Source organism: Sminthopsis crassicaudata, chromosome 2, assembly GCF_048593235.1.
Source record: "Sminthopsis crassicaudata isolate SCR6 chromosome 2, ASM4859323v1, whole genome shotgun sequence".
Lineage (NCBI taxonomy): Eukaryota > Metazoa > Chordata > Mammalia > Dasyuromorphia > Dasyuridae > Sminthopsis > Sminthopsis crassicaudata.
The window spans coordinates 149823928-149849987 of record NC_133618.1 but is presented as its reverse complement, the minus strand read 5'-3'; the positions used below and the strand labels follow the sequence as shown (position 1 = coordinate 149849987).

At 34.8% G+C, this 26060-nt stretch overlaps 1 protein-coding gene across 3 annotated transcripts in view; it reads right to left on the bottom strand.

Moving 5' to 3' along the window:
• Positions 1–26060, bottom strand: part of ACOXL (acyl-CoA oxidase like) — a 508474-nt gene that overhangs the window by 108173 nt on the left and 374241 nt on the right. The gene's annotated exons all lie outside the window — the stretch shown is intronic.

Genomic DNA, 26060 nt, shown 5'->3' with positions numbered 1-26060 from the left:
TTTTTATATCAATAGCCAAAATAAGTTCCACTTGTTTAATATTCTTAAATTTGATTTGGTTGCATTCTTTATATTTTATATATATTATAATTTTTACACATATATAATTATATATATTAATGCAAAGTTGTTATTATTTTAATTCTGAGAAAGACTAATATCTGAGGCGTCAATAAACTGAACACTAAAAAATGTAAAGTTTATTTTTATTGCCAACACAGCAGATATTTTAAAAATAATTTAAATGTTACGTAAGATACAATCAAAATCATCTTTAAAAGCATTTATGTCATGAAAATGAATATCATTATTAGAACCTTCCATGAAAAGCCTTTTTTGAAAATGTGAAAAATTCTCAGAGTTCTTGCTCTATGAAAAAGTTCTTATTTACTGTTTTGTTCTCTAATACAGGCTGTTGCTAAAAAATAAAAAAATAAAAAAGGGTGGGGAACAACACTTACACTTTTTCTTGGAATGGGTATTATTGGGAGTAATAATGGGCTGTTGGGTATGTCCTAACTACTTGATGTCAACTATTGAGTGATGTTGAAAACACTTCATGTAAATGAAGCTATAGATATTTGTGACATGTTGAGAGTCTGTGGGCAGTGCAGGAATGAGGTAAGTCTTTACAATGTAAACCATTTCTCAGGAATATCTGATGAATAATATTTCAAGTAGTAGGAAGGACAGGTTGGGGATTCATTCTTTAAACATTAAGTCTTTACCCAGACTGCATGGAATTACAACACAAGTAGTTGCATGGACAATAGTTTTTCAGATTTAGACAGTCATTTCAGCTCTGTAAAGTTTAGTTTTTCAAATCACAATATTTATGAAAAGGTGCATGTTGAAAGCAAATTATTCCAAATCTTCATTGATAAGTCAATATATCTAAGACGGGCTCATGAATTCTATAATACCTTTTTAATAAAATTATTTATATAGAAAGAAATCTATAAAGTGGCTATTATGAATAATATACTGTTCTAGGCCATAGTTTATGCCCTGGAAGAGTCTACATTCTGCTGGGACTAAAGGATACAATTAGGAGTGTAGGATCATAAAAACAGTTTAAAATGATTTTAGAGGTCATCTAGAAGAAACTGAAGTTCAGAAGAATTTTAATGTCATGCTTAAGTGAACACAGATAGGAAAGTGAAGGTAGTTTTTTTCCCCCTGAGGCAATTGGGGTTAAGTGACTTGCCCAAGGTCACCCAGCTAGGAAGTAAAAGTAAAATTTGAGCTGAAAAAACATGTACACAGATAAGTAAATCAGAGTAAAAGCAATGTACTTTTAAGAGGGGGAAAGAACAAATCATTCAGGTAACACAAAGGACCCCACAGAGCCAGTATCTGAACTGAGTCTTGAAAGAATTTAGGGAGTTGGAGGTGGAGCTAAGGAGAGGGTGCTTGTCAGTTATGGGGAACAGCAACAGCCACAACCAAAGAGGGACAAAGTCTGGAGTAGGTGGAATGTTGGGTAGGGTTAACCACAAGTAGGTCAGTCTGCTTTGAAGAGAGAGTTCATGAGATGGAATAAGGTCAATCATGTCTAGAAAGATAAAGGTTAGCTAGATGATTCAAAGCTTTAAATGACTAATAGAAGAAAATATATTGCATTTGAGGCAATAGGGAGCCACTGAAGTTTCTTGAATAGGGGAAATCACATAATTGGTCCAAGCTATTCGAGATCAGTTAAAGACTACCACCAAGACTTCAGGGAAACCAGTTAATTAGAAGGTCTAGATTTAAATCTCAGTTTTTATTACTATAATCTCTGTGACAGAAGGAAAATCATCTCACTGCTCTCAGTATCTGTTTCCTCATCTGTAAAATGGAGGAAATAATACTTGTACTACATACCTCATGTGCTTTAGGGGAGGGAAACTTTGAGAACTTTATAACCCTATTTAAGCATGATTTATTATTATATCTGTCTCTCAGTTCCCTTCTTTCAGGGCCTCTCAGTTACAACTGACACTCTTGATCACTTCTGGGTTAAACTTCAGTATACTAGACTTGATCACCCTGTATTCTCCCCATTCTCTTATGCTCCCAGTGACTTCCTAGGTCTCTTTGCTGCTTCTTTCCAAGGCCTAACAACCATTAGCATTCCCCAGGGCTTATTTCCTTCGATATGCATCCAAACTGGGGCCACATTCACTGCTATCATTTCAACTCTCACTAGATACAGATAATTCCCACAACCTCATCTCTAGTCTTCTCCAGCTCTCATCTTACCTCCAGTTGTCTGTCAGTGGCTCTCAAACTTTTGTTTTTAGTATCTGTATATTATTAAAAATTATTGATAATCTGTCCAAAGAATTATTGTTTATGTAAATTTTATTTATAGATATTTACCAAATTAGAAATGAAAAATAATTTTGAATTTGTAGACCTCTGGAAGGATTTCTCAGACACCCAAGATTCTCTTGATCACATTTTAAGAACCATTGATTTATATGAATGTCCACTAACACCTCGAACGTAGCGTTAAAAATTGAATTCAGTGTGTTTCCAAAAATTTGTTCTTTTTAATTTCCTTTTCCTAGGAGACTTTATCATCTTCCTAATTCCCAGAGCTTTTATATTTCATATAAATTCTTACTCCTCTTTTTCTTTTAATTTATTATTCTAAGTAAGTAACCTGTCTGTTCTTTCATTACTATATTTTTGAGATTGTTTTGACTTTTAATTTCATTTCCAAAAGCATATGCTTACTCATTAGAGCCCTCATGTTGCCTCCTATCTTAGCTTCCTATTTAATTTCCAATTCTTCATCATGTAATCTACCCTTCACAGACCTCCCAAATAATTTCTTTCAATATATTTTCATGGTATGATTTGCTTAGGAACTTACTCAAAATCTTACTGTAACACTAAGGAAATTATTGTGTAACTATTTAAAATTGCTGTATAACTGCTTTAATTGTGTTTTACAATATTCAGAAGTGGGAAAGATTTGGCTCCTTTTTGAAGCACATTCACCTAGAGATTTTTGACAGAGAATACTGGGGCTTGGGAAGGTAGAAGATTGGGAAATGGGTTAGGAAGGTAGGTCATGAAGGGCTTTGAATGCCAAATAGAGGACTTTTTTTTTTTTTGTCCTGGAGATTAATTATAAGGAGACATTGGAATTTATTGAATTGGGAACTAGCATAGTCTCATCTTTCCATAGGTGGAAATTGTCCATCATCTCTTGAGAATAGCAATAGGGGCTAGGATTAGAGCAAAGCCAATAGCTATCTCCAGGGGACATTGCTACCTCCAGAATTTTGGGGCTCAGGTTTTTGGGCTGTCTCCTTTGGGTTTAAAGGGAACTGTTACTTGGGGGTTGTGGGGATTGATTGGAGGTTTGTCTCTATCTGGAATGTGCCATTCCCTAAAGCCATTCCCAATATGGAACTATTCTATATATGTGTGGCTAAGTGTAACTGTTCTTCTCATCCTTCCCCTTTTGGGGATGGAATGGGGAGATTTTTTTCTCATCTGGAGTCCAAATGTAGTAGTTCTATTTTTGGTGATGGAGAAAAGAATGTAAAATAGAAACCTTTAGAGATCTTTTCCATTTTGGTCTCCCAATTATACTTTGGATTTTATCCTTATGTACTCTTAAAAGGTTTCTTGGATCTTTCACCAAGCTTTCTGTGAATTTACATTGATCATGTGTCATCCTTAGCAGGATTATATTCCAAATCAAATGAAATTATATTCCAAATCATTATTGCCCTTGACTGCCATATTTATCTTTTATAGGAAGATCAAGGGCTGGCTAAATATTTTGGTCTCTAATGTTCTTTGGGGCTCCTTGTTATAGTGATTGAGTTATATCAGCTAAACTTCCTTAGGGCATTTAGGTGGTACAGTAGATAAAATGCAGAACCTGGGTTCAGGAAGACTTGAGTTCAAATCTGACTTCTGTGACTAGCTTTGTGACTCTGCAAGTCAATTTACACTAATTTGGCTCAGTTCTCTCATTTGTTAAATGAACTGGAGACAGAAAGGGCAAATCACTCCAGGATCTTTGCCAAGGAAACCCCAAAAGGATCACAAAGAATCTAACATAACTAAACAGATTGTGTGGTCTTTTATTTATTTCCCTCTTTGGATGAACTACCAGTTTAAGTAACTTAGGCTGTAGTTGCTAAAACTGGGTTCCTAGCTTCCTATTTTTTAGTTCTTTATTTTAATTTGATTTTTTCTCAAAATTGGTCTGAAATTTCAGGTGATTTCTCTTCTTTATTCCCTCAAGGAGTTCATGTTTCAATGAATATTCTCCTTTCCCTTCTTGAATAGGGAATGAAGAAAGTATTGATATTAAAAACTTTACTAATAAATTAGGAAAATGCTCATATTTAAATAAATCACATTAAATAAAAACATTTTGACATAGGCAAGGTTATGTGACCTACATGATCTTTCTTTAAAAAGTAGATGTAATTATAGACTCATTCCTAATATCTTCCCTTTTAGCCTTATATATCCCCTAGTTAAGGTTGGCTCTGTCTTTTGGTATATGAACTGACAAGGATATCTGCTGAACCTCATCCCAGTTCTCATGGCCCTCTGTAAATATGCCCTTATCACAAGTCATTTTCTGGTGTTCAGGAAGGATTGAATATCTCTGTTTTCTGGTATCAAGGCTGCCCTTACCTCTGGAACCTCTTACTTCATTCCTGCCACAAGAAACTTTTCAGGGCCTTATTCCTGACCTATTTGAAGCTACAGGTAAGATTGATGGCTCTAAGGTTTAATGAGTCATTTCATTCTTGAGTATCCTTCCCCACATTTCCTACAAAGAAGTAGCAGCATCTTCCTAGAAACCCAGTTTACTGTTAGTATTCTGATATTTTACATGTGGGGCAGTACCCCAGGCAATGTTCACCTACATCAAGAAAGGGACCATTCCATCCTAGGACTGAACACAGATGCCCATGGATTGCAGAGAATGAAAAATAACTGGAGTTTCTTTCCCCTTTTTGAATTTTGACCTGAAGAGAAGGTAGAGACTACTGATTCATATGAATAAATACTACCCAGAAAAGAGTTGTGACCTTCAACTTATAGAGAGAGGAAGTTATCAATTCTCAATTCCTATTGGCCAGAGAAAAAGTAGGTTAGCTCACATTTCCATAGCATTTTATAGTTTAGACAAGTAGAGAAAAATAACTTGTGAGGTAAATAGACAGACACATAGACATAGACAGAATATGTATTAATTGCCTACAAAGTACTTTCTTCATGAAATCCTCTGAGGAAGGGAGGATAAGGGCAAAACTTATTATCCTATCTTATTAGATGAGGGAAAATAGACCCAAAGAGCTTCAACAACTTCTAAAGCAGCCTAGAACTTTGCTGAATGGCTTCAGAGACCCACCCAAAGTCACACATCTAACAAGTGATAGAACTCTGGATTCAGATATTTTGACTTCCAATCCAAAGCCTTTTCTGTTTTATCATAGGTCTCTGGTTACTAATGACTGACTGTTTTCCCTTTCACTGAGCCCTCAGCTTCATGCTTCAGTGTATCTGGTTACATGATACTGAACATTGGCCAGAGCATCAGGTTTCCTCTCTGCTCCTGCCAATGACTGAGCCATATACTTATCTCCTTCTAGACAGGCAAGAAAAGGCTAAGTACTTTGAATAATGGGATGTTTAGATAGGATAGAACTTATTCTTGATACTGCCTGGCAAGGTTGGCATGTGTTATGAACCCAAGTCCTTGTCTGGGACTGAAAAACTATGATCTTGGCCAGAGGCAAAGTATGATGCAAACAGTCAGACAATCCAATTCTAATTAAGGCACTAATATTTTATATGAGCTTTCTCTGTTATTGTTTTTATATGTGAGGCAATCTAGATAGGTAGAACAATTACCTACCAATCAACTTCAAGCTTTTGATCCAATTAAAAAAAAAAGACTCCTTCATTTAGACCAATAATTGACTTGGTTGCTTCTATTAAGGACAGGACTTCTATGATGTTTATATGTCAAATTCAAAACCCATATCTCCAACTAATATATCAGTCAGAGATAAATAACATGGGGCTACTTCAAAGAGCTTGTTAGAAAAATTCCAGTGGCCTTGGGAGAGTGGATTACCCCTAACTACTACAACACAGGTGAAAGATGGATGGTATGCATTGCAACATGCTTGAGAATTGGGACTAGGGAATTTCGACAGGCAAAAGAAACTCTATCATTTTTGTAGGGGTGAATAGTGTGGAACAAGCTATGGTCAAAGAAATAAGACAGGACTGGGAAGTCACCATGCTGAGGGCATAAATGGTCAGTATGGAACCAAGGGTAGTCTAAATTATTAACAAAAAAGTCAAAGTAGTTGGGGTGGGGTGGGAAGGATCCTGAATACCATTCATCAAAGTGGTCTTGGACATAGTAGGCACTTAAATATTGGACTGAAATGAACTGAGGCAATAAGAGACAAAGTACTTATATTCACAACATTTGATTCATTAACCACTTCAGTTGTTCAGACAGCCCTATAATTTTTCTCTTATGTCAGAAGCCTAGCCTTTTATGTCAGTCCCATTTTTCTAAAAAGGTGGGACTTGTGCATTAGTATTACTGTGGCTTGGCAGGGAAAATGAAGGAAAGGGGAAATGGCAGCATTGTAGAATTAGCTGGGCATGCATGCTAACTGCAGCAAGCAGAAGTTAAGAGATCCTCACTACCCATGCCAGACAGCATGGTCTTGCATGCTTAGTCTTGCCAAGTGATGAGACATATGGAGCTAAGACCAACACCTGTTTATAATATGAACTTATTTTCAAAAGATTATAGAAGATAGAGTACTTGTCCCAAAGTCAGGAGGATCTGAATTCAAATTAGACTTCAGACACTTAACAGTTACTAGATATATGAACCTGGGTAAGTCACTTAACCCCAATTGCCTCACACACACACACACACACAAAAGTTATAGAAGAAGATAGTGAGAAACTATAAGAAGTATCACATAGGACTCCAAATGAGGTCTTGTATATCTATATACCTGGGGTCATATAAAATTTCCCAAGTGAAAAGGGTCATGAATGAAAAAAGTTTAAGAAGCTCTGAAAAGTCAACGAAGAACTATGGAAGGGAAATTAAGTCTGTGAAAAGCCTGGCACAAGAGCCTGATCACTCCATAAATATTTAAAGATGAAACCAAAAGGATAACAAATGGATAAATAAGAAAATGTCAGTCAGAATTTCTATGAAAAAACTGCTTTCATTAACAATGACAGTCAAAACATCACATCTTTCCTTTAATAGTTCTTATCCTTATATGTCATGTGAAAAAATAAGAAATAGTACTACAAACAAAACTGGGAAGAAAGAAGAGCTGAATGAATGCATGAAAACATGTTTATCGAGTGCTTACTCTTTATGGGAATGGTTTAGAAATATGCTGAGGGCCTACTTGATGAAAATTTGAAAAGACAACGGAGAAGTTTTTACAAATTTTCTAGATCAGATCACTCCTTTACTAATCCTGCTATGATGCTTGTTTTGTTTTGTTTTAAAAGGAGTTTTTGTAGTACAATAGGGTCTCCTCTAATATGATAGCTCCCAGGCATATATCAAGATTTCTTGGATTATGTAACTATTCTATTCAATAATGCTCTAATAAACAATAATACTAAGGAGACATAAAACAAGGAGCTTATATATGTCACTGATTTTTGCCACTCTCATAGAGAATGGCTTGTGCAAAGTTCAAGTGCAAGAGGGATTTATGACAGATAACGAAGTCCTCCAAACAATCTTGTTTGTGGATGGTATGCTCACTGTATTAATCCTCACAATATCACAAAGTTTCTTTTATGAGATTCACCACTACTTAAAAGAGATCAATCTAACATTCCCTACAGGGAAAACAAAACAAAACAAAACAAAAAACTTAACTAATGTCTATTGTCCAGATTACACCATGCAATTAGATGCAGAGTCTATTCAGTTAGACCACCAATGCATATATCCTGAATAGGCTACAGTTACATAATGAGTAAGGCAGCTAGGAGACATAGTGAATTGAGGTTTGGACCAAGAGTCTGAAAGACCTGAGTTCAAATCTAGCCTAAAATTCCTACCAGTTATGTGAACCTAGGCAAGTCACTTAATCTCTGCCTGCTTTAAGTTCTTCATCTGTACAATGGGGATAATAATAGCACCCATCTTCCAGAGTTGTGAGGATAAAATGAAATATTTTTAAAGTGCTTTGTAAACTTTTAAGTATATTGCAAAGTACTATAAATACAAATTATTACCTAAATATTATCAAGTAAGAAGAAGAAATCAGATTATATGTCATCTGGGAAGTTACAGAGTACTTACAATGATCTCAAATGGCTCTCAAGTAAAAACTACATTTTAAATACCAATTTGTCTTCCATTGATAAATGTATGACTAAAAATCATTTAATAACAGAATCTCTGAGGATCCCAAGGTCTGAAGACTAAAATACATACTCAATGATGACATGTGTGTAAAATAGAACCTCCAGAAAATGTATGATCAGAGAAGTTCAGATCATGTAGCAATTGAAGAGGACAATCCAAATACTGCATTAATAGCCTTAGATCATTCAGACTTGAGAGATGGCATCCTGGAGGCCTCTCTTTGTCTTCTATAGAGAGTTTATGGGACAGGATGCATACAAATCTACCCAAGATAAGAAGGCTTAGGAGGATTGTTAATTGTACTTTTGGAGAGAGTAACCATATTGATAAGGCCATCATTAAGTTAGATGAGTCTAATAAAAATTATAGTAAAGAAGTACTGAGTTATTAAGGAGCCTATATTAGTGACAAGCTTACAAAATGCCCATGCTTTTTGAATTCATATTTATTTTAGGAAACTAATCCCTCACTGAAAGAACACCTTTCAACTGTAACAGTTGGCTAGTGGGACAGGGAGCCTTGTAAGTAATAGTAGAAGTGCTTTTAATCTTTTCTATGGCTCTCCTAAAGCTCTAAAACTGCCATTGTTACTTTGCTTGATTCAGTCCATTTGTGATATTAGTGCTATTAATAGAGTATGTCTGTTTTCAATTAAGATTAATTTTCATTCAGATAAATTAACACTAATCCAAGCAACTCAAAAAAGATGATTGTTCTATAATACTAAAATAAAATAAAATCTTAAGTTTAATCACAGTTGACCTGATAGTTTCGCTAAAAATGAACAATACTCAAGGGTCAACAAGCATTTATTAACAATTTGTTATGTGCTAAGAACTACGCCAAATGCTAGAGAGACAAAGAAAAGTAAAAAATGAAGTTCCTCCCCTCAAGGAGATCACAATCTAATGAAACCTCTATCTTCTTCCACACAGCAGCCAAAGAGATTTTCCTTAAATGCAGGTCTGACCACTTCACTCCTCTACTCAATAAACTTCAATAGCTCCCTGTTATCTCTAGGATAAAATAAAACTTTTAACTTTAACTTTTAGTGTCCTGACCCAACCAGTATTTCCAACCTCATTGGCACTATATCTTCTCCTTACCTCTGAAATTCAACCAAATTGGCTTTCTCTCTGTTCATCACACATGAAACTATTTCCTTTCTCCAAGCCTTTGAAGTACCACCTCCCAAACCCCACCCTTCAATGTCTGGAACATACTCCCTCCTTCCCTCTGCATCAAAAAAATCAAAGAAGCACAATGTTCTTCTATGTGATGCCTTTTCTGATCTCTACAAATGCTAGTGCCCTCTCTCACAAGCTAATTTGTATTTATTTGTATCACACATATTTATTTTATGTATTCTTAACCATGTAGCTCCTGCTTCCTTATTACAATGTAATTTTGAGAAAAGGGAATATTTGAATCTTTGTATCATCAGAGTCTATATGCAGGACACACAGTAGCACTTAATAAATATTTCTGATAGGACTTAAAATTTATAAAGAATTTAACACAATATCTCAGATTCTCCACTGTAATCCTCCACAGTAAATAGGGCAAGTATTAAGCCCTTTTTATGGACGAGTAAACTCATAGAGCCTAAATGATTCTCCCAAGATCACAAGTTTGCATCATGATTTTAAAATAATCATCTTTGCCATTATAGCTATAGCAGTGGTAGTAATAGCTGGAATTCAAGTCATTGTTATCTGGTTTTTTTTTTTTTTTTGGATTTTTATGTCCAATTATTTCTTAATATACCCCATTTCCCAACAGGAGCCTCACTTACAACAAAATAATAAAGCAATATAGTAACTTTGCTGTACATGCAACATTTGGTGTCCATAATCCTTATCTCCTATGCATCCACAAACATGCACATCCACACACACACACACAAGCAACATTCAACCTAAGAATATAGGGTCTCAATAGTTTCATGCTCTGAATTAGACAGTTAATAGCCACTTTTCCTGCTACCCTTAGAAGATAGGTATTTAACATGTAACTTATTTTATATGACTCTAACACAACAGGCTATGAGCTAGATCTTGAGGGTGGTTTCAAACCTTTCTCTTGAGAAAAGTTAATAGGTTTCCTGGCAGCTATTTGCCTTTTTTGCTTCCTTTTGGGTTCATGACTGTGAGTAGCTGAAGTTACCAAAGCTTTTTTGTCTAAATAATTGAAGCATTTCTGTGGTAGAGACCCAACAGGAAATGGAAATCAAATATTATACTTTTAAAATAATCATCTTTTCAATCATAGGTATGGTAATAAATATAGGAAAAGAATCTGAATTAGCTACTTCTCAATTTTGGTTTTAGATATAATCTACAAAGAATGGACATTTGACACCAGTACCAATGCCCTTATGGACATCTGGTTGGTACAGTGAATAGATTTCAGGGCCTGCAATTAGGAAAACTTTTCTTCCTAAGTTCAAATCTAGCCTCAGACACTCACTAGTTTTGTGACCCTGGGCAAGTCATTTAAACCTGTTTGCTTCAGTTTCCTCCTCTGTCAAATGAGCCAGAGAAGGAAATGACAAACCATTCCAGTGTCTTTGCCAAGAAAATCCCAAATGGAGTCATAGAGAGTTGGACATGACTCAAAAATGACTGACCAACAAAACTCAAAGTAATTGCTAGTCTTTCCAATGAAGATAAACTATCATAATCTAACTAAATAGTTTCAAGAAGCCATTTGGATGCTGAATAGAACTAATAACATTAACTTTTTTAATTAGAGGAGGATAGAAAGTAAACAATACTAATTTTGTAAAAAAAAAAAATAGTTTTATTGCTATTATTTGCTTGGAAACACTCATTTTCTGTTATATTTGGTCCCATACAGATTTATAAAAAGGAAAAACTCACAACTGTTAGCTATTACTATGACTTCTACTACTACTTGTCATAATTATAATAAAAATCTGGTATTTATATAGCACTTTAAGTTTTGCAAAACACTTTACAAATATTATCTCATTTTACCCTTATAGAAACTCTGTGAAGTAGGTGCTATTATTATATCCATTTTATAGATGAGAAATTTGAGTCTCAAAGAGGTTAGGTTAAATGACTTATCTAGAGTCACCCAGGTAGTAGGTATGTGAAAGCAGGATTTGAACTCAGGTTTCCTTGATCTCAAATCCATTAAGATATTTACAAAACAAATAAATACAAAAATATAATTCATAGTCCCATTTCTCTGCTGAGAAGTGTTTCCTCAGCTATTCTTGAGAATTTTAGATTGTATTAACCAGGGAGATTAAGGAGCATGCCTTAAACTATTATCTTGATAGTAGGTACCAAAGAAAACTTAGGTTCAAAACTCTCCTGAGATACTTCTTTGGGTAGGTGATAGCTTTTCTGCACCTCAGTTTCCTATTCTGTGAAATGGAAACAGCAATACCTTTAATATCTACCTCAAAGGGTTATGGTGGGATCAATTACATAATGTATATAAAGTGTTCTGCACATTGTGGAGCAGATATATCATGGGTGAACAACCAACAATTCTGTATAATAATTGAAGCTCTAATATAATAAGTCTTGACAATAAGGATTTTGCTTTGAAGACCAGGAAGACTGGAACAAATGAGTAACAACAGGAAGCACCCTATAATAAGAGGACAGGTCAGACTTTAGGAGCTGCTCCAAATATCATTTGATATCTTATGCCAAATATCTTGTCCACTGGAAAAGAAAGTGCTCTATCTAAGGCACATCTGATTTAAAAAAAGAAAGAAAACACAGACAGCCTATAATACTAAATAGTAAATTTAGAATAACTACCCATAACAATATAGTGGATACAGTCACAAAGGCAAAAGTGGTATGGTGGGAGGTATGTTACTCTTGGATTTATGGAGCTTGGCTTCTTAAGTGAGCTGTCCTAGACATTTATTAGCTGGGTCATAGTAAACAAGGCACTCTACTCGTAAGAGCTCAGTTTCCTCTATTTTGAAATGCTGGTAATATTGTCATTACCTACTTCATAAAGACTATTAAAAGGAAAGTGCCTAATATGTATTAAATTAGCTCTATGTACATATAAGTTATTAAAACTCAAAGATTTACTTTAAAAAGCATTCCCATCACATATAAAGTTAAAAGCCAGTAGTTGCTAATTTGCCTGACTCGGCAATAAAAACACCCTTCCTGACCTAATATAGTATGAAAACCCCAGAGGAAATCTGGGATCTCAAAGATTAATTGAGATACTTTTCTCAGAAAGGAAAATTGCCTATGAGGCAATATGACTTAAGAGACTGAGGCCTGTTTGTAGGTCAAGAAAGGCTTGAGTACAAGCTTTTCTTCTGACATTTCCAGAGATGGGTGTGTCACCTAACCTGTATTGCCAATCAGTAAACATTTATTAAGGATCTATTATATGCTAGGGACTAGGCTAAACATGGGAGATATAACAATAAATAAAAGATATTCCCTGCCCTCGAGGAGTTTAAAATCTAACTTTTTCAGGTAACTTTCTAAGACTGCTCATTAAAGATTAATTTCTAATCCAGTATATTCACTTTGGGATTTCCCCACACCAATGAAATCATAAGAGTCCTGTGCCTTGACCCACAAAATTTTTCATTTGTTGCCTGGATGAAGGGAACTTTTCAGTGTCCCATGCACATTTCCCCTGTATATAAAGATATAGTGTATTACAACTAGCAGGAGTTGTGCTAGAAAGCTCAAACCAGTTTACAAGAGCCAATTTTGTTTTTCAGTGTGGGCATTTATATCACAAATATTGACAAATCCTACAAATCAGATCTGAATTTACTTTTTAAAAATTTGTCTAGACTAAGCAAGTGATAGGAAAAATATGAATAATCCAAATTAAGCTTAGAAGTGTGCTGCTTCCAGAGAGGGAGTTTTAGATATTGTCCAACACATCACTGATTACAACCTGACCAGTGGCTCTAATTCACACAGTCACATGAATCGGCCCAATAAGACCTTGTATTTGGACATGCATGTTGCAGCTGGAAACTGAAGAGAGTTTAGAGAAGTACTAAAGAAAGAACTACTTGATGTGTAATATTGTTTATAATTACTCAACATGTTGGTGTTATGCTATAAATATAGCATAAATTTCAGCATTTCTTATGACCAAAATATTGGGTTGTGTATTGGGTTTTGTATTTTTTTCTGAGGCTAGAGTGAGTAGGTGATTATACTGTTATTGCATGTTAAGATGTCCTATCTTAAAGAGTTTGGGGGGGAAAATCACTACAGACTGACTCTCTGCTTAAGAGCTTCAATTATGATATTTTGCTAAGCCCTAAGGATGATGCTACCATAGCAAGAAGAAAGTAATGATTAATCTAGCTTTTCAAAGACATATGGAGAGTTCAGTGTCTCTGTATTATCCTGTATTATAATCAAGACTTTGTGATTGTAGAAATATAGAAGCATGGGATTAATGACATTAATGACCCTTTGCATAACCATCAATGGCCAAATGCTGCACTGGTATTCACAGAAAGTAAAGACAGAACCCTCAGGGCAATGGTTAGATCCTCTGTGGAAGAGCTCCTCTTGTGGAGGAGCAAGAATGAGAAAATTTGGATAGATTGTGATCTGAGCTGATGGAGGTAGTAACTCTTTCAATGAGATCATAGAACCATAGAAGCACTGAAGTAGAAAGATATTCTTAGCATAATGTACAAATATTTCATCAGAGTGAGTAAAGCAGCCAAGCTTTGGCTATGTCTTCTTTGTAGTTAGATTTACATTATTTAACAAGTTAAACCCATTGATGGGACTTTGATGAGGTCAGGATGTTACTGTAAAATCCTCTTCTTACCAGAGTTTAAATAATCATTTAAATTAGGTAACAGCTATGTCAGTTTCACAGATGGTTAAAGATGTATGGAGTGCTGTGAAAAGCACATGTGTATTTTGTATGTGTCCTATTAATATATGCTGTTACTCTATCATATTAATATATGGCTAATATACAATAAAATTATATACAACATTGTATAATTAATATATAATATTGCTACTTCCCTTTCTACTTATTTAAATTTTAACCATAATCCTTCTTTTAAAGGGCTGGAGAAGTACCTTGCCAATTATTTCATTACTGCAATATCCAACATAGAAACTTCCTCCACTTTTGCAAACCAAGAACTCATCTGTTACTTAAACTCTTAGAAAACTGCTAGGGACACTGAAATGTTATGTCACAAGGCAATGTCAGCCAAGTCTTCTTAACTCTATGGCCTGCCCTTTCTATCCATAATGTCACACTATACCTAATGTTCTCTCTCAGGAACATATTTCAGTATGAAGCTGAAATCCTTTTTCCTTTTTGAAACCTTCCTAGCTCACTATAATCTACCATGATCTCATCTCTCAGAATCCCATAACACATAACTGTACCATTCATTAAACCACTGAATCATACCTTTAAATTTTTCTTATTCTATAATAGGAATATCTATTGCTTCTAATATTTAGTTTTTCATGTATTTTTCTTATTTCTTAAATAAGACAGCAGATTCCTTGAGTATAGGGCCTATATACTTTACTTTGTATCTCTGTCCCATTACTCCTCACTCTAAGCTTAGAAAAGTATGTTGCTTATAGTGGTAAGTCACAATAAATATTTATTAATTGAGAAGTTTTATATGTTGGATTCCCAGTGCCTAGCACACAGTAGGTGCCCCATATATTTTTGCTGATTGATTTGCCAATGTCTATTATACATATCTATGCACCCGTTTATATTCACAGGTAATTCCTAATTTGTATACCCTAGAATTCCACAATTCTTTATATGTGAGGCAAGAGAGGGCCTTTGTGAGACCTAGACAAGGTTTAAAATTGTTCCCTCTATATGTTACTGTCCATTAAGCTTTTTGGCATCATTTCAATATATGTGTTGGCTTATTGTAAAACAAATTTGCCTTAGGGAATAGAATTTTCTGATGTAAAATTATATGCATTATGGAAAGTAATATTTAAATGTGTGTCTTTCATTTTCAATGCTCTGTGGCACCATTTCTCTCCTCTTTATCCTAGTTCCACCTCTGTTTACATCTAAATGGTAATTTGGGAATAATTCATGAAAGGCTTTCCAGTCATTGTAATTGCCCTTCCAGCTCAGGAGCTCCACTGTCTGCTTTGTTCCTTTGTCTTCTTATCACCAAAGAAGGGCCTGTTGCTTCCTGAGACACTAATTCCACTAACTCCATATGTGGCCCTAGGACTGATACAGAGCAGCTTCTGCAGGGCCACGCCTAGCATTGGGACCCTTTTCTGCCTTTTCCTTCTTGTCATTCCTTTATTCCTAATCTTCATTTCATGTCCCCTTGCTACCTGTCAGCTCACCAAACAATCCAAGCCTTCACCATAAAACGGCCCAGCTCCATTTCCCTGTGATCACATACATTGACAAGAGTCAATTTTCAGACTAGATTATCTTCTGATATAGATGTGGTTCTTTATTGAGCCCTCAATTCACTATATCATGAGAGTACCTCTGTCTTTCTCCATAGAGAAAGCAAGTAAAAATATAAAAGAGTTTGTGTGGAGATGCGATGAGAGAGGGGAAGAAAAGGAAATAAATCTCTCCCTCCCTGTCTATATCCTGGGCTTTTCTTTTTCTCCTAACACTTCAATGGATCTATAGGCTGTTATCCATATAGATACTCTCTCCAGTGGTGCAAATTATATCCCATCCTATATCTGCCTTTTCTATTCAATTCATGTTCATCTTCTCCTGGAAATCCTACAGAAGGGATTTACCAAAGGTCTCTTAATCCATGGGGCAGATGTTGCTTGTTACATAATTGGTCCACTTCTTTTTATAGTTATATGTTAATTTGATAATATCATTTAGGATACTTATTACATTAAATCTTTCACTAAGTCTACAATTTACTCAAGTCCAAGATGTACCTCTCCATTCCTTGTTCAGTGAACTGCAATCTAAACATTTCTGAGATTGATAACCTGAAGTCATACAACATAACCAAAAGAATATTGATGTTAAAAAGGTGGGATTTTGTTTTATGGAGAAGCTTAAAATCATCACAAGCATAATATAATTTATCAAAGGTAATCTAAGCCACTTTCTTTCATTATTATTTATAATAATGATGATAATAATAACTAGCATTTATATGGCCATTATCAGACATTGTGCTAAGTACATTACAAATACCATCTCATTTGAACCTCAAACAACCCTGGGAAGTTAGTGCTATTAGGAAAACTGAAGCAAATAGAGGGTTAAATGACTTGTTTAAGTTCACACAGCTAATAGTGAGACACATTTGAACTCAGGTCTTTTTGACTCCAAGCCCAACGCTATATGCACTATGTCACTCACTCACCTCCTATTTGATATCCCTTGATTCTGTTGGTCAATATTGGTAGACCAGTCTTATGGGTCTACCCATTTTGTTGTATTTGGAGAATGTGTAATCTTTTTAAAAATTTTATTTTTATTTTATGGAATAAAACAAGCATTTCCATAACACAGTACACTTAAAAAACACAGTGATTGCACATGAAATTACAAATCTATTATATATAAATTGCTGTTTGTTTTAAATATACAACAAAAATATCATGTAAATAGAACAATTAATCTTTATGTAACAATTTTGTCTGGTGTGAGTATATACATTAAAACATGTTTATTATTTGTCAAATAGAAGAAGCATTTGATTCAGCAGAGGAAAATAGCACCTTAGAGGCATCTTTCCAACAATGGCTTTCACTTGACTGTGTTGGAATTGTGGAAGATTTCTCAAAAGATGTAATAACCAAAATGGCTTTGTTATTGAGTAATGACCAAGATACAAAACAAGAGAGATATGTATTAAGAATAGTTGTTGGCAAAGTTAAAGTCAAAGATGCCCTAGAGATGTTTTTTTTTGTAGAAAAGGACAAGTGACATCGATAGGGTGATTTCTTGACTTGCACATGAAGTGAATTTCAGGAAGTCAGTTACACAAAGTCACCAGCCTCCCTCTCCCTTCAAGATGACTGGTAATGGCCCAGGATATAGTGGGTGATCTTGGCCTTTCTAAATTAAAGTCTTTTCCCTCAGTTTGTCTAAAGCCAGGTGGATTCCAAGACTAAGGGCTAGATAAGAGTTGGGACAAAAGGTGGCCCAATTTACCATTATAAAACCAGCACTATGGGAGGGGAAGACCCTCTGAGGTTCTGACTAGAACAGAAAACAATTGCTATTTACACCCATTCAAGCCATCAAATCCTATTATTGTCCATTTAGTGAAAGCCAGAGTGTTTTGGGTTTAAAGGCTTAATCAAATAGTTCCACTTAAAACATAATGGGCTTTTTTAAAAGTCTGTTTTGGTGATGTTTCTTTCTGAAGATGACATTATACTTATTACATCAGGCCTAGGGACCTTGCAGAGTCTTCTGGACCAGATTCAAGACAATTTTTGATCATGGAAAGCATGAAAAGCATGCAAAGCAGAAGTAGCTATTTCATTCTGCTTTATCTGCTCTAGCAGATAAAATTCTTAGAAAATTTTGGAAAAGCTTGTGATTCTTGTTGGGAAATGTATGTAAAAACCTAAGAGACTACACATTTCTATCCTATAATAGGGCAGGAAAGAAGAGAAATACTGAAATGATGATGATATCTAGCATTTATGTTGATTTCCAAAGTTTGCAAAGTACTACCAAGATTTCATTTGATCTTCATAACCTGGGAGGTAGGTTCAATTATTATTCTAATTTTACAGATGAGGAAGGTGAGCTAGACAGAGTTTGAATAACTGTTCAGGCTCACACAGCTAGTAAGTATTAAAGGCCAGATTTGAAATTAGGTCTTTCTATCTTCAGGCCTAATGCCCTATTGACTTCACCATCTACCTGGATATATGGGACAAATGGTAGAATCAAAATGAATCAGACGGATCAATTCCTCAAAGAAGAAAAGAAAGGGGGAGATTGGGAAGCTCCCATGGATTGAGGTAGACAGCATTGATTTATATTATCACGAGGTCTCCAAATTCTATGCTTCCTGATTTTCTGAAGCTTCAGAATCCACCCTTCATTCCTCTTGTCCCCAATTCTAATGGAGTCCTTTCCTCAGATTAGAAAAACTACCATTTGAGTGCTTTCATTCTCCCTATGCAATTCTCCCTTCCTATTGTGTATCAATTTGGGAATAGGGGAAGAAAAAGAAAGAAAAGTCTAATGTTTAAAAAAAAATACTGAACTCAGATACTTACTAGCTGTATGACCCTAGGGAGCTCACCAAATTAGTGAGAGACCCTTCCTTCCCCTGAGCAGGCACATTATTGCCCTACAAGTAATCCTTGTGACAAAAGTACTCTCATTATCTTGTATGAGCATATTCCACAAGTGGTGTTCACATCATGCAATTGCTAACAGACATAATATGCATGCAAATTTGTTCTTGACTAGGACCTTCCCAAAGTCCTCCCTAACTCTCTAGACCCTGCCCTTATTTCCCTCTCCCTCCTCAGCTCTGATCTTTAACTAGATGCTTTCACTCAAAACCCACTGCTAGGCCAAGCTCCTTTGACAAAATAAAAGGGCTTCTTGTGGCTATGAAAATGCCTTTTTTTTGAGTGTTTCACATTCCACATTATTCTCCCCAAACCTGGTGTTTCATCAGCTTTACCCTGCTTGCCTCAGCTTCCTCATCTGTAAAATGAACTGGAAAAGGAAATGACAAACCACTTTAGTATCTCTACCAAGAAAACCCAAATGAGGTCACAGAAAGTCAGACATAACTGACAAATTACTTAAGAACAACAGAATATAGCAATGGGGAAAAGATTGAGAAGGAAGCAGACAGTTTGTAAAAAGCCATAAAAACCAAACAGAGGATTTTGTATTTGATCCTAAAAGCATGAAAGAGCAAATGAAGCTTATTTAGTATGGGGTAGATAGTGACATAGTCAGATCTGTATTTTAGGAGGATTAATTTGTGAGGCTAGTGGAGGATAGACTAGATTGGGTAGATACTGGAAGCAAGCAGATCCAAGCAGCTAGTCATTGTAACAGACTAGGCTTAACATAATGAAGACATATATAAGGTTGGCCATTGTGTTAGAGGCAGATGCAACACTAAGGTATATAGAAGAGATACTGCAAAGGTGGAAACACCTGTACTTGTCAATAGATTGGATGGATATGAGAGGTGAGAAAGAGTGAGGATGTAAGGATGACATTGCTGTTTCAAGCCTGAAGGAAATGGGATGGTAGCAAGGTGGGAAGAATAGAAAAAGGGAGGAATGAGTATACTGAACCAGAGAATAAGTGAACAGGATTTAAGGAACGAAGAACACAAATTTAAGGAATGGAGAAACATAACCTGGAACAAAGAGGAATTTGAAAAGAAGATGGAATAGGAATAGAAGAATATGGTAGAGACAGATAATGTTAGGTGCCTAACCTCCTCAAAAACATTTACTTCTACCTCAAACTGACCTTTTATCTAATGGATTAGGTCAGTGCCATATTATTCCTCTCTATTACCTTTGTCCCCTTATTAGTCTCTCTGCTCTGTGTCCTGGCACTTTGAAAGTTTCCTTCTCACTCTCCAAGGAGGTAGTCTATTTCTGGATAAGAAATTAATGTATTAGTTAACCATTAATCATTATAGCTCTAGTATACTTGGAATGGGAAATCTGCACATGTCTCATAGAACCTGTTTCTGAATTTTCTTTCCTCCCCTAGGGCATAACTGAAGTTGTCAGAATATGAGTAAATATGATCCTGGCAAAAGGTTTCTATAATTGAGTATATTACTTCCTAATTTTCCCTCTCCTCTCCCTCCCCTCTGCTGTCAAGTAAAATGCTCTGCTTTTCATCACATAGACTTTCAAAATAGAAAAAATATTATCTGATGATTCCTTCCCTTTCAACTTTGAGTATTCATTTAACTTTATCCCAATAGAGGTCCTAAAATATTCATTATCAGACACACAACTAAAATAAACAAAAATAACTGCTATTCTCTCTCTTTTTTTTCTCAGCAACTTCCTCATTTTACAAGTTCTTCCAAACCCTTTGGATTGGCAGTAGGGTCAAAGAAGGAAAAACAAGATATATTTGATTTATAGACTCTTTTAAAAGATATGCCTTTAGAGGAAGGTCAGCCAGAAAGGCCTCATTTTACCAATGAGATTTTGAAGTTTAGATGTACACTTTATTTACTATATCTGACTGCTCTTGGTGACTAGCTAAAGCTGAAAAAAGACAGAAAATAATGTCTTTTTCACATATGAAAGAAATTAGGCCCCATAATACTTGTCTTCTAAAACTCTATAGCCCTCAAAAGGACATAGAACAGGAGAGGAAACATACTCAAAGCTTTGAATTTTAACTTCTTTCCAGGATAAGACTGGAAAACTTGCATGGGATGGGAGCATTGAATGCTTTTAATACACAAAACCAAGGTAATAATAACAATGATGATAATAATGATATATACCACTTTAAGATTTGTAAAGTAACTCACAATCTTATTTTATACTCACAACAACCCTAGGAATGGGTGTTATTATTATTACTTATAGATGGGGAAACAGGCAGGATTAATGACTTGCCCAGGGTCACACAGCTAATAATTGTCTGAAGCTGGATTTAAACTCATGTCTTCTTGACTTCAAGTCCATTGTTTTACTCACTGCTGCCAATCAACTTATTCCTTATATCTTTTTAGTGGAGTCAGTGAAAAACCTACAAGAATGTAAACTATTGATCCCAATGTCATCTTGCTTCGCAAGGATACTGAACTCTTCCTTATTATATAGTCAGCCACAAGGGCCTGTGGACAGGGCTTGAGGTGGGATGGAATGATGCTCCAGTGTCTTTGGAATTTGCAGAATCACAGTAGTTGTCTAGTCCAATCTATACTTAGCTGAGAATTCCCCTCTACAGTAACTACAATAAAATTGTATCCACCTTTTTTAGTCAGGGAGAACCTACAACCCATAGTTCTTTTGGATAACTCTGATCTTTAGAAAGTTTTCTATGACATCAAGCCTAAAATTATATCTCTGCAACCTTCACCTAATTCTCCTAAGAAGTTCTTTCTGCCCTCTGGGACTAAAAAGAAAAAAAAAAAAAGATAATCCTGCTTCCACATGAGAATTCTTTATTTATGTTTATGTCCTTTCTTCTCAGTCATTGAAAGAAGGAAGTTCTGAGACCCTGAGCTTATCAGGATAGTTTGATGTGTGTAGCACACTTTCAAACCCGGCATCTGTTAGGACCATTGTCAAACAAGAAGCTTGAGGATGAATGGACCAATAATCAGTATGAGAAGAAACAGTGTGAGAAGATGAAAGCCACTCTCACATATGTTGCTTAGGTCCTCCCTCTCCCCAGGAGCTTGTCCATTTCTTTTTCTTTCCAGTTCACCTCTGGAACCCAGATTAATAATGTTATATTTCTGTAGTATTAAATTATATTTATATATCACTCATATCATCTCTCTTGATACTCATAAAAACCTTTAGAGACAAACGGGATGAATATTATGACAATTCCATTCTCTGAGGTATACAAAATTTAAACCTGTGTTTAGCATAAATCACAAAAACTCTAATGGACACAACAAAATAGGAAACATAAGTTTTGTTCCTTTCTTAGGTCTCATGTAGTGGACAGAATGCTAGGATATGGTATCATGAATATCTGACTTCAAATTCTGCCTCATGGATTAATAACTGTGTGACCTTGGGCAAGATTGGACTCCATAACCTCTAAGGTCACTTCCAAATCTAAATCTATGATCCTGTGACTCTTTTCCTGCCTCAATATGTAAAGAATCATGTAAATCTAACATAAGATAGTCTGCAATTGTCTAAGGGATTATTAATGTGTATACATTTCTGTTATGTATATGACATGGAAAACATAGTGTATCAATCAACTACATATGTATATGCAAGCATCTGCTTGTGAAACATGACTCTATGCTCAGAGGAAAATGGTAGGTGAATAATAGATAAAAAGTATAAAACAGGATCTTTGCAATCAAGAAGTCTATCATTTAGTTTTATTGAAATGAAACACAAATTCACAAAAAGTTAAATGGATGTCATTAGAAGTGATTGTTATTAACTTAATTTTAATTATCATAATTAGCATTTATATTTTTTAAGGTTTGCAAAGCCCTTTATGAATATCATCTCATTTGATACTCACAACAACTCTGCGAGGGAGATAGATGCTATTATTATCCCCATTTTATAGATGAGGAAACCAAGGCAGAGAGAGATTAAATAATTTGCCCAGGGTTTCAAAACTAATACGTATGTGAAGGCAGATCTGAATTCTAATGTTCCTGAATTTAGGTCCAGCACTCTAATAATTGTGCAAATATCTGACTCTAGATGGCAGTTAAATTAAATAAGGTTGAAAGGAATTTCACAAGGAATGACTTAACTGTCTAATGTCCAGAGGATGGTATGGATGGTGTTGCAGAAATTACAATCAACATGGTGTCAGTAAAGAAGTACTACACTTGGAGTCAGGAATTCCCAGGTTTGAAGCCTGCTAAATGATAATTACCAATAACTATTCATGGACAAATTCTTTCATCTCTCTTATCTTCAATTTTATCATTTCTGAAATCAGTATCCTAGAGACTTTCAGGTAAGATGGCCACATGAAAAGGTCCAAAAGAAACTCATTTCTTTTATAAATACCCCAGCGAAGATCTAAAAGAGTACTATATGAAACATTGATCAAATAGACGAAAAAGAAACATTGGTAAGCTTCTCCATCCAGACTAGAACTATATAAGATGGCCAGAAGCTAGGGGCTCGCCTTTAGGAAGAAGACACAACTAGGGTTTCTATAAACAGAATAATTTAGAAATGAAGGTGAAAAATGTTACCCAGGTAGTTGACTCCCTGAAAAATAGAAAGGAGTTAAAAGATCTTATAGATTCCATGAAACATTAAGAAATATTAGAACAGTTATAATTAAAAAGTAAGGAAAATGTGTAAGATGACAAAAATAGTTGGCATAGAAAACATCTAGGAGAGGTAATTTAAGAATCATCAGACTCCCTAAAAACCACAAACATAAAAAAATGTGTATACCATATTTTAAGAAGTCATAAAAATGCTTATATCTGTCAGAACCAGAAGACAAAGTAAAAATATAAAGAATATACCAATCATCTACTGAAAACAATCCTAAACTGGAAACACCCAACAGTGTCATAGTCCAAATCCAAAGCTCAAAGAAAAAATACCTGAAGCTGTGAGAATGAGGGTTCAAATGCCATGGTAATACAGTCAGGATCATTTAAGACTATGTTGCAACTACTTTAAAGGAGAGAAAAAATTTTAAATACAATATTCCAAAAGGCAAAAAAAAAAAAAACCTTTAAAATCAAGACTAATATGCTGCAAAATTAAATATAATCTTCCTGGGGAAAATGATCTCTAGTAGAATTGAGGACTTTTAAGCATTAGTGATGAAAAAGATCAGAATTATGTAGGATCTCTGAAATACCAAAACAGAAAACAAAGAAACCTAGAAAGATGCTTGAAAATATTTGAGCAACTGAAAAGAATTAAATGTTGGTAAAATGTTTATATTTTAATGGTGGTAGGTAAGGTAAGTGTATCTTCAGAATCCCACTGTCTTCAAAAAGTTACTTGATCATAAAAGGCAAAATGGATCATTTTGATTACATAAAATTAAAGCTTTTTACCAATCAATGCAGTTAGAATTAAAAGGAATAATTAACCAACCACTTAGAACAACATCTCAAAAGTCAATGAGTTATATATGTCTTTGATCACTTCTAAGTAAATACACTAGAGAAGTGGTTCTCCAATTCCTTTGGTCTCAGGATCTTTTTATACTTTTAAAAATTATTGAGGAGTCCAAATAGCTTTTGTTTATATGTATTATATCTATCAATATTTAACATATTAGAAGTTAACATGTCTTAGAATTGTTTTAAAAATAGTTTTGATCTCATAAACCAAAAACATCAAAGAAAATAACTATCATGTATAAAAAAAATTCTAGTAGCACTTTTTATTGCTGCAAAGAACTGGGAGGAAAAAGTGGGTGCTTATTAATTGGAGAATGATTGTATGAAGAAATAAACAACAAAGAAAATTATTATGCCATTAATATGATGGAAAGGATGGATTCAAAGAAACATGGGAGGAATGGGACATTCACATGAATGTTAGCATAAAGGGAATAGAATCAGAACAATTTATATCATATCATGACTAAAATAAATGTAAAGAAGAATAATATTGAAAGACTTAAGAATATTAATCAATGTCACAATCAATTATAACCTTGAAAAGCTGATGATATTAAAACTAGGCAGAGAGATTAGGTTGTAGATGCAGCATAGGACATATTTTCATACATTATCTGAATTTGTTTTGCTTGACTATGTTTGTTACAAAGAGGGTCTTTTATTTAGAGGAGGGAGAGTTGTGATGGAGATTGGTGGGATATAGTAATAATGATGAAAAAACAGAAAGGAAAATAAGGAAATATTTTTAAATGATCAGAAACAAATAGAAGAACATTCAGAAGAAGCCATAATAGCCAGAAGAGGCCCTGCCAGTAGGGCAAAGTTATATTATCACTACTATCTACTTTTAAAAAATATTATTTATTTTTGTATCTATTTTTTTAAAGTTGTGTTCTGATTTCTATCCTTCCTGCCTGCCTTCCCCCATCCATTGTGAAGATTAGAAATCTGATATCAATTATACATGTGAAATTATGCAAAACATATTTCCATATTGCAAAAAGAGAAAGAGAAAATGAAGAAAGTGAAATAAATGATGCTTCAATCAACATTCAGACTCCATCGGTTCTTTCTCTGGAGATAGCACTTTTTATCACAGGTCCTTTGGAACTGTCTTGGATTATTATATTGATCAGAATACCTAAATCATTCACAAACTACTCTAGTATTTTTGGCAAGAAAACCCCAAATTGGGTCAGAAAGAATCATACATGCTTGAAATGACTGATAACAAGAACAAAAGCAACAACAATAGTCCTCAGCTCCTAATTCCAAATTCTTCTCCAGAATAGTTAGATCAATTCACAACTTCATCAACAATGCTTTAGTATCTCAATTCTTTCACATCTCCTCCAACCTCTGTCTTTTTCCTTTTTGGTCATATTAGCCAATCTGATAATATGAGATGGTACCACAGAGTTTTTTAAATTTGTATTTCTGTAATCAATAGTGATTTAGAGCATTTTTCATAAGATTATAGATATCTTTGATTTCTTCTGAAAACTGCCTCTTCATATTCCTTAACCACTTATTAATTAGGGAATTTTTTTTAATCTGTTTTTTTTTTCTAATTTTGGCTGCATTAGTTTTGTGTGTGTGTGTGTGTGTGTGTGTGTGTGTGTGTGTGTGTGTGTGCGCGCGCGCGCGCAAAATTTTTTTAATAAAATCAAAAGTATCCATTTTACCTATCATTACTTCCTTTATTTCTTGTTAATCATACATTCTTCCCTTGTCTATAAATGTCATTTTGGTTCTCTTTGAGTACAAAGGACAACCACTAAGCATATCCAACAGATAACAGTTTCTATGCTTTCCTAATTTGCCCTGCAAGTCTAAATCACAGACCCAGTTTGAACT